The sequence below is a fragment of the Mytilus trossulus genome, chromosome 8 (assembly GCF_036588685.1).
Source record: "Mytilus trossulus isolate FHL-02 chromosome 8, PNRI_Mtr1.1.1.hap1, whole genome shotgun sequence".
In the NCBI taxonomy this organism is placed as follows: Eukaryota; Metazoa; Mollusca; class Bivalvia; order Mytilida; family Mytilidae; genus Mytilus; species Mytilus trossulus.
The window spans coordinates 24,690,143-24,700,983 of record NC_086380.1 but is presented as its reverse complement, the minus strand read 5'-3'; the positions used below and the strand labels follow the sequence as shown (position 1 = coordinate 24,700,983).

General features: G+C 31.9%; 1 long non-coding RNA gene across 1 annotated transcript; it reads left to right on the top strand.

Annotated features, from left to right (window-relative positions):
• Window positions 1-653: 653 nt before the first annotated feature.
• LOC134681764 (uncharacterized) lies at window positions 654-6,382 on the top strand. The gene is made up of 4 exons (XR_010100681.1): window positions 654-859; window positions 2,714-2,776; window positions 5,052-5,139; window positions 5,708-6,382. It is a non-coding gene; the product is annotated as an uncharacterized LOC134681764 (long non-coding RNA).
• The last annotated feature ends 4,459 nt before the right edge of the window (window positions 6,383-10,841 follow it).

Sequence of the window (10,841 nt, the reverse complement as noted above, 5' to 3'; positions counted from 1 at the left end):
ATGTAATGCAGTTTACGAAACAGCAAAGTAAGCATCCGTAAAGAAATGACAAAAGTATGAAACTGTGATAGAAACAGATGATTTGTTGTTGTGGCTGCTCATTTTAATAAATTGTGGTATACTTATTGCCCGGATAAAATGGCATCTTTTGATAGAAAAAACTGCTGGACAAACCATTTGTTTACCCAAATATTTAAAAAAAATGCATTTAAAAGTTGAATGGTGCAATATTGATTTTAATTAAAATTTGTTATTTGAAAGCAGGTAGCAATGTTCAAATTGAAATATTGGAAATTGCAAGACAGTCAAAGCGTTTTAATGTTTTTCTTATACATGCATCTATCAGAATATATAATGATGACCCCTTAAGAACCTTAGTACTAGTGACAACAAGCACTTTAGATGTAGTCTAATTTCTGAGTTACTAACATAGCATTTATCCAATCCTACTAGGAAACTTATAAAACAAAACAGTGTTTGTTTCTTAAATGTTTATTTTATATCGATGACACGGATACATTTATCAGTGTATGATTACACAAAGGATCTTGCTAGAAACATGCATCGGATCTTGTTAATACCACCTGTGGTGGGGAAAACCGTGTGAATGATCAAGAATGATATTTGACATGTTTGTCCATCTGTCACGTGCATCAACCACATTAGTATATATATTTATCTTTATATCATATTGGAATCAATCATCTAACAAACAAACTGCTCGATTTCGACATATACCTCCGTTACAATAATGGTGAATTGGAAAATTGATAATGGCAAACTGAATATCCAAGGGATTGAAGATTTTGAAGAACAAATTGAGTATGCTAAAAGCTCCTCGCAGTATAAGAAGATCGAGGTAATTGTTTTTATAATTGTTTTTTTAAGGCATTGGCTAATTTTCAGGCGTCGGCAAAATAATAAAATATGCAATTTATCAGCCTTGGTTAAAATGTCGTAATAAAGCCGACATAATAGCTAGCATATATATACGGGGTTTTAAGTTGGATCCAGCAAAACAGTAAATACGTTATTTTGCCGGTCATTTGTAAAGAATTAATTTAAATATTTTCTCTATAAAAAAAAGTACTACGGAAATGTGCATTGTCAACAAAAAACAATCAAAATTATTACTAATTTACATTTTTAGTTAAATGAAATAACAGTTTCATCATTTTAGATTTATCAGGATAAACGAAAATAAGAATAATTTTAAAACAATTATAAATAAAGATAAACTGATATTGAGCAAGCATAAATTATGTTGCAATGCAATGCTATTAAAACTTGTAGTTGAAATTACTTGTACAAAACTTTCACATTCCAATGCTTCATAAATGAATAAGAATGACATCTTCGATTAAGAGTAACAATCACATTGGATACAAATTTTAGAAAAACCCTCACAATTGAATACATGTATATGTACAGAAAAACGTGTTTTACGGGGGAAATTGGCTTCCCCTTCCTTGAGCATACAATTATTTTCTATTTTTCCGGCGACATTCAAAAAATGCAGCCAAAACCGCACTATTATTTAAATATAGAAAGCCAAACTCTAGGTGCAGGATTTTATTATTGCACTGAGCCTTCTCGTAAGCTAAATGCACGTCGGAGCTATACGCTGATGTGTGGCGCCGCGGTATTGTTCTATATTAAAAGCGTATATTGTCAGGTTAAGATTGAAACTAAAAGTAATCAAGGATTTCATAGAGAGGTTCATTCCATCATTGTCCATCCTGACATAAACATGATAAATGAATGTTTATTTGACAACATATGACTTGAAATGACTCTTCCTATACGGTTAAAGATGTAGACAAATAACTGAACTACTGAGTATAACAAAGATACGGTTGTCCATGAAGCTCACTATAAATAATATCTTTTGAGGACATATTTCTTGTTTGTATGACCTCGCCCTTTTACAAATTTAAAGAGTAGAATTAGATTAAACATGCTTAATGTGAAAATACAAAATTTTTCCCTATATTTTATTTCCTCAGGCTTCCGAAATCATCTTGTTAGAAAAGCAAAAAAATGACCAAGCCGAATCGCTACAGCACTATCTATTTATTGAGACCATAGAGAAAGAAGTAACCATCAATTAGTTCCCTAAAAAATATATAAACCAGTCTATGTTGACACTTATAGCTATATATGAACTTATATGAAAATGAAAGGGTTAAAGTGTTGCATGTGATACCCTTAGTGCCAGAAACAAAATTATTAAATAAAAGTCTAGTGTTCACGGCCAAAGTATTTTTAATCATGTTTAATCGTGACAGAAAGCCGATGCATGCCTTATGAAAAGAAGTACACTGTTTGATCACCAATTCACGTCACTATAGTTTTAAAAATTGCTTAAATGTTTAAACTGTTAATAACAAAAAATGTTTATTGAATTATTCAATAACAGAAAAACAGAAAACAATACCAAAATCTATCAATTGCAAGACGATATCTTTTTCCTAGTGCCATAATTTTTCGAAAATTTAATGATGATACTCATCGTAATCGATATCTTATAATTATATTGCCTTAAACAAAATATCTTAGAACCGTTACCTCTATTACGAACTTGAAGGCCCTACGGTGACCTATAGATGTTAATTTCTGCGTCATTTTGGTCTCTTGTGGAGAGTCGTTTCATTGACAATCATACCACATCTCTAATTTTATATTGATATATGGGATTACTTTTTTTATTTAGAAATCTTGTAAACGGAATGAGAAAACTATAGCAGAAAAAGATATCATGATCAAGAACTTGGAGGTATGTTCATAATATTTGATTTGATTGTAATGCCTTTGGCAAAGTGAATCAGTGAAATCTATAATATGTGTATTCAATGTAGTTTTAAGCTATCAACCGTTATAGTTCTGTCTTCTCCGCAAAATATCAACGAGCACCCAAAAGAAAACATATATTTATATTATTTTTAAGTTCAGATTTGCACGTTGTGTAACAATTCAGCTTTTTTCGTTAAATTGGGCCACATTTGTTCATGTTATGTGTCTGTCCGAAATCAGTAATTTAGTGGTCGTTTTGGCTGCTGTTTGTGATCTATGATTTAATTTCTATTTATCGGTCGTTGATATTCACGTTTAATTTTTTATACTCCACCTACAATAGAAGAGGGGCATTATGTTTTCTGGTCTGTGCCTCCGTCCGTCCGTTCGTTCATTCATTCGTGCGGCCATTTGCTTCAGGTTAATGATTTTGGTCAAAGTAGTTTTTGAAGAAGTTGAATGAAGTCCAATCAACATGAAACTTAATACACATGTTCCCCATGATATGATCTTTCTAATTTTAATGCCAAAATATAGTTTTAGCCCCAATTTCATGGTCCACTGAACATAAAAAATGATAGTGCGAAGTTCAGGTTAAAGTTTTTGGTCAAGGTAGTTTTTGAAGAAGTTAAAGTTACATCAAATTGAAACTCAGTACACACGTTCCCTATGACATAATCTTTCTAATTTGTATTCCAAATTAAAGTTTCGACCACAATTTTACGGTCCACTGAACATAGAAAATGATAGTGCGAGTGGGGCATCCGTGTACTATGGACACATTCTTGTTTGACATTATGTTAAATCGTATTTTTAGCTCACCTGTCGTCTTTAACTTTTACAAAAAATTTCTCCTTTGAAACTACTTGGCCAAATAAAATCAAACTTTGCCACAATCATCATTGGGGTATCTAGTTTAAAAATTGTGTCCGGTGACCCGGCCAACCAACCAAGATGGCCGCCATGACTAAAATAGAACATAGGGGTAAAATGCAGTTTTTGGCTTATAAATCAAAAACCAAAGCATTTAGAGCAAATCTGACAGAGTTTAATTGTTTATCAGGTTTAGATCTATCTGCCCTGAAATTTTCAGATGAATCTGACATTCCGTTGTTAGGTTGCTGCCCCTGAATTGGTAATTTTAAGGAAATTTTGCTGTTTTTAGTTATTATCTTGAATATTATTATAGATAGAGATAAACTGTAAACAGCAATAATGTTCAGCAAAGTAAGATTTACAAATAAGTCAACATGACCAAATTGGTCAGTTGACCACTTTAGGAGTTATTGCCCTTTATAGTCAATTTTTAACCATTTTTCGTAAATCTTGGTATTCTTTTAGAAAAATCTTCTCTGATGAAACTACTGGGCCAAATTAATTGAAACTTGGCCACAATCGTCATTGGGGTATCTAGTTAAAAAATTGTGTTCAGTAAGTCGGCCAACCAACCAAGATGGCCGCCATGGCTAAAAATAGAACATCGGGGTAAAATGCATTTTTTTGGCTTATAACTCAAAAACCAAAGCATTAAGAGCAAATCTGACAGGACGTTAACTTGTTGATCAGGTCAAGATCTATCTTCCCTGGAATTTTCAGATGAATTTGATTATCGGTTGTTAGGTTGCTGCCCCTGAATTGGTAATTTGAGGAAATTTTGCTGTTTTTTTGTTATTATCTTGAATATTATTATAGATAGAGATAAACTGTAAACAGCAATAATGTACAGCAAAGTAAGAACTAAAAAAAAGTCAACATGAACAAAATAGTCAATAGACCCCCTAAGTAGTTATTGCCCTTCAAAGTCAATTTTTAACAATTTTCACAAAATTTGCAGATTTTCACTAACATTTTCCACAGAAACTACTGTTATAAATAGAGATAGTTGTAAGCAGCAAACATGTTTAGTAAAGTGAGATCTACAAACCCATCACCATCACCAAAACACAATTTTGTCATGAATCCATCTGTGTACAATGTTTAATATTAACATAGACCAGGGTGAGCGACACAGGCTCTTTAGAGCCTCTAGTTTAAGCTTACACTACGGCATATGATTGCTTATTGTTGAATATTGTACAGTAAAATATAGCTGCTTACATCCAAATCAATTTACGTCTATGTGATAGTGTCACTAGAAATCATACCACATCTTTGTATACATATCTAGTTTAAATATAATATTTCAATAAAATTAAAAGCAGCATTCAAACAGAGGTGAAATTCTTAAGATGATTACATTGTTTTAAATTTTTTCTCAGGATTTCGGAGCGAACAAAAAAGTAATACGCTTCTGGAAACCGGAAAAGTAATGGTATAATGCAACAGTCCTAGAAAAAACTAAATCAGGTAAACCATGATATAAATTAAAGAGAGATTACAAAAGAACGATAATTAATGAATTGATTGATAGTCAGGTAGTTTTTTTGTTGTTTAAGGCCACATTGTGCACCCTAGGCTATATCATAGACATAGGAAGATGTGGTATGTGTGACAATGAGACAAGTCTCCATCCATGTGACAATTTATAAAAGTAAACCATTATAGGTCAAGGTACGGCCTTCAACACGGATCTTTGGCTCACACTGAGCAGCAAGCTACATGTGTATAACTATCACTAGTGTGAAACAATTCAAATAGTAAAACGAATCGCGGTCTAATTTAAAAATGACCGTTTTCATTTATTGGCTGAGAAAATTGGCGTATCTGGAGAGAACACAGAGCATCACATGTATAATCAACAGAAACAATGTACATAGCATTCGAAGTAAAAAGACTCACTAAGGATTCAACATTTCGATAAAGTCAAGGGAAACATCGTATGAAAGGAAAGATGAAGATATATTTGATTTATTTTAATATGCTTAATATGTGTTTGGTTTTCTGTCCCTTTGATTGGATAGTCTCTATTTTACAGGTTACAAAGTCGTGTTTGCAGACGGCAACTTAGTAAGAGTGTTAAGTCTACAGAATCTACGAAAAAAGACATCGAGATGAATTCAGCTGAAGGTGTTTTGTTGAACAAAACACTTTCATATATATATGAACTTACAAGAAACTCACAAGTCATCTGATAATGTTCTCAAAACGGGATATAATAAACAATAGCAACAACACAAGGAAGCTGTATTTCCTTGTCCTTGAACAAAAGACATTTCACATCAGTCAAAAGATCCTATATATCTATACATGTATACAAGAATGAACAAGGTTATATATATTGTTTAATTTATATTGGGACATTATCATGATATCTTAATGATAAAAAACAAACATTCACAGAATAAGCTTGTTTGGTCTGAATGTGCTTGTAATTTAATATGACAAACTGTATGTAGAATAAGAAGTGATTATCACACCATCAATGAAACAACAGCAATGACGAAAATAAATAGATGAAAAAGTATGCAAAAATCATCAACAATAGATAGATGTGCATAGAATAAGTTATAAATCGCCAAGTGTGTTACAATATTATGCACATAAAGCTGTTCAATATAGTTGCAATATTAAAACATGTAACAATGTGTCATAGAGCACTTTTTATAGTCATTAGTAAACACAATCTTAGAATATTAAAATTTATGATGATGTACTTACAAACATTGCGTTGTCCGATTATTTTCGATTTTCTTTTTTTTTTTGGATTTTCTTCTGGTATCATTTGTTTCTCTTTTAAGGAGGTTTGTTCCTAATGATGACGATTTAACGTAAGCTCCTCGTGTTTTAAAGCAATCTGTATTCAAATCATTCTGCCTTCTTTATACGGATAACAACAACATATTCAAACATTTTGTCAGGAATCTGATGTTCAGTAGATGTCGTTTGTTGATGTGGTTCATAAGTGTTTCTCGTTTCTCGTTTTTGATATAGATAAGACCATTGGTATTCCCGTTTTAATGGTTTTGCGCTAGTCATTTTGGGCCCTTTATAGCTTGCTGTTCGGTAGGAGCCAAGGCTCCGTGTTGAAGACCTTTTTTATACCTATAATGTTGTTTTGTTTACATGTACAAATTTGGACCTGGATGGAGAGTTGTCTCATTTGTATACACATTTGTTTCATAAGAAGTCAAATGTCTAAACACTGTCTAAATTTCACGACTTGGGATGACAGTTTTAGTACAAACAATTATATGATTTGCCGTAAATTTGAATCTTATGAGATTATGGGGAAATTTCCCCAATTTGTAGTCAACAATATATAATATGAACATGATGAGATTATGGGGAAATTACCCCAATTTGTAGTCAACAATATCTAATATGAACATGATGAGATTATGGGGAAATTTCCCAAATTGATAGTCAACAATATTTCTATGATTTGAACATAATGAGATTATGGGGAAATTTCCCCATTTGATGGTCAGCAATTTTAAAGCTTGTATTTTCTTATTAATTATCTTATCGTGGGGATTTCGGCATTCTGATGTTTTTGGTTGTAAATGTGAATGTGGGGATATTTCCCCATTCTAATGTTATTGGTTTTATATGTGTATGTGTGGATTTTCTCCACTGGTACGTTTTTCAATTCAAGAAGACTATTTTTCTTCATTGAGTGGGAAGATTTACTCAAATTTGATAACATCAAGTAAGCGCATTTCCATTATCTTATAGATTTGTTGACAAAAAGTGTTAATTTCAATTCACATTGTCAACCGAATTTGAAACCACCAAAAAAAGAGAATAAAATAGAAATTCTCTTTTTCAAATAGAATGCGTTAGTAGTAAACCGCAGTTCAATAGTCAGATTAGGCGAAAACAAATCCAGATCACAAACCAAAACCATGGGAAACACAACAACTATAAGAGGAAAATAACGCAACTATAGAAACTATGAACTAGCTGGTGCATACAAGTTCTAAGATAATTGTAAATTTCAAAATCGGTATTTTAGAGTGGAATATCATACAATTACTAACGTTTTATTGCGTGAAACATGTACAATCAAAACTGCCTTAACGGTCAACTCGTTTTAGCGCTTCTGCCTATAACGGTCACTTAAAAAAATTCCTCAAAAAACACGTAATACAAGATTCGTCAAATCTCCGTGCTCAAACCTTAAAGCTTCAAAATTTGACACATATTAACGTATTTTAAATTTGTCTTCATATTTACAACAATGGAATTTGAAATTCGTTATAACACTTTTCGTAAGGACGATAACTCTATCGGATAGAAAAACTTAAACAAATTGCCTCGATCCCGGTCTTGGGCGATGTCGAAATCCAACTTTTTTGGCACCTCGTTTTTCAGGTCACCTGTCTTAAATGGTCACTTTTATTCATTCCCAAGAGTGACTGCTTAAAACAGGATTGGCTGTATCTCCATATCTCCTTGTTCTCGATATCCAACATTTTGGCAATAAATTATTCTTTATTTAAATTTGAAATTATCATTCTGTATAATCGGGTAAAGTCTTAGATGCATGATTTTTTTACCAGTTGATAGTTGCTTTGAACTAACTTTCAGATAACTGCGAGTACTTTCAGTTTTTTTCATTGTGTCTTTTTTCTGTCGGGATGTATTAGTACCCGGCCACGTCCACTTGTATTTTTGTCCATCTGATGAGTAACGCCTTTTTCAACTGATTTTTATAGTTCGTTTTTATGTTGTACTGTTATATCACTGTCCCATGTTAGGGGAGGGTTGTGGACCGCTAACAAGTTGCACCCGACACATTATTTACGTATGTGCCTGTCCCAAGACAGGAGCCTGTAGTTCAGTGGTTATCAATTGATCTCACGTGGACAGTTGTCTCATTGGCAATCATACCACATTTTCTTTATTATATAAAAGCCTGACATGAAAATTGTGAAATGATCTAAATAAGAAAATTAACAACCTAATTTATAACTAATTGTTTTACAATAATACAAACACGACAGATAAATTTATTTGTCATTAAGTTGATGTCGTTTGTAAAAACTTAATTGCAAGATAATTTGGTCACATCAACAATACATTATCTTATAAAAAAATCTACATACCAGTGAATAATTGTCACACCTGCATTCCAATACATATTAGTGTTTATATAAGTTATATCATACCTCTGTATTATACTTAATTGATCAAGTAAATCGAATAGTCTTTTCACAGTGTATAGTTTTAGTTACTAGTAAAACGTTGTAAAAGCAATTTTTTTTTACATGCTTACAATACATAAAGTCAAAAACAGGTAACTTTATCCATTGAAACAGTGATTTAAATGTCTACACCAAACATTTATTTGTTACTATTCACTATTGTTTGACCTTTAATTTCCAAAGGGGCATTATGTGTCAAATTCATGTTCATTGATTGGACTCAAATTCTAAAAATGTATTGAAAAAATACTAAAACGTATATTCAAGTTACAATAAGTCTGAAATAAACAGTACTCGATAATATATATATCAGAAATTTCACGTGTATTTTAGGTCTAAACGCCATTTAATAAACTTTCGATATGAAATGAAAACATGCCGACAGTCTAACAACCCGATAGAAACTTATGCACATAAGAAATCGACCTCGTACAATTAGGTTTTTCTAGATTTCTTGTTATATGTTAGAAAAATAAGTTAATCGCAATTTTTACCTGTATTATACTATTTTTTTGTGGATCGAATCAATCAACATGGTCAACGAAATGAATCAGCTTTGGTTCAATTTCAATGGTGAACTTCTTTCTCTCGTGATGGCTGAACACGATGAATGCATGCAAAATGCGTAACAAATCTATTATTAACTGGTTAAATTGGATGTATCATGAATATAAATTTAATTAGGTCGAAACATTCTCTCGCAAGTGACAAATTTGAGCTTTAGTAGTTGCATAAAGCGAATAATTATTTAAAGGGCATTAGAACGGGAAAATATAGATAATATTTGTTCGGTGTGAGCCATGGCTCCTTGTTGAAGGCCGTACTTTGACTCATGATTATTTTCTTTTACAAATTGTGACTTGGATAGAGAGTTGTTTCATTTTAACTCATACCACATCGTCTTGTACAGTCACTTGGATGGTGTAAACTTCCACTAACACCATACAACATTCACCGTACAGTACAACATTACATCATACACCTTAAATATTCTTTCTACACCATCCGCAATTACCCATAATGCAATTTTATTTCAAAGAAAACGTTTGAACACACAATTATTTATAATTTATTTTGAAATACGAATTTTAATCACAATATTGTGAATTAGTGTATTAAATCAAAAACGTGCTCGTGACCAGGTACTTGTACATCTAAACAACATGTCAATATAATTATTCTTAAGGTGAGCTTTATTGTATGCCATTTTTTTCATTTTTTTTTTACATAAAATTGAGAATGGAAATGGGGAATGTGTCAAAGAGACAACAACCCGATCAAATAAAAAAAAAAAAAAAAAAAAAACAGCAGCAGAAGGTCTCCAACAGGTCTTCAATGTAGCGAGAAATTCCAGCATCCGGAGCTGTTTGATTTTTAAATTGATTTACATTGAATTTCTAAATTGAGAAATGCCTGTATCAAGTCAGAAAAGATATGAAACATACCGTTACATTTGTCACTTATTTGAGTATACGTGTCAACAAATTTTTTATCCGCAATGTTCGTGTCTTCTATATACAGGTTTTTGATGGGTTTGGGAATCTTTGGAACTGCGTGCAAGCGAGTTTTTTTTTTCGAGTAGCAGTTTTTTGTAGATAATAATTTTAAATCAAAAATACTTAACAGCGATGTTATTTCTAATGCACAGATTGGTAATAGATTTTTAGATTTAAAAAAAAATCCTGATCTACGTAAAATTTAAGAATATTATGGAATTTCACAAAAATGTTATCTACAATTTGACTTCGGAATTCATTTTCCAAACGGCTGATGGTTTTGTAGCACTAATTGGTCATGTAGAACCGTGGTAAATTCTGCCATTGCTTGCAATTGCATTTAATTTAGTTATTAATAAGTTTATATTTCATTTCCTTGACAACAAAACCTTTTAACCTTCTGACTCTATTGTATACCTTGTGTATTTGTCAAAAATGTTTCATTACTATATTCATTTAATTTATT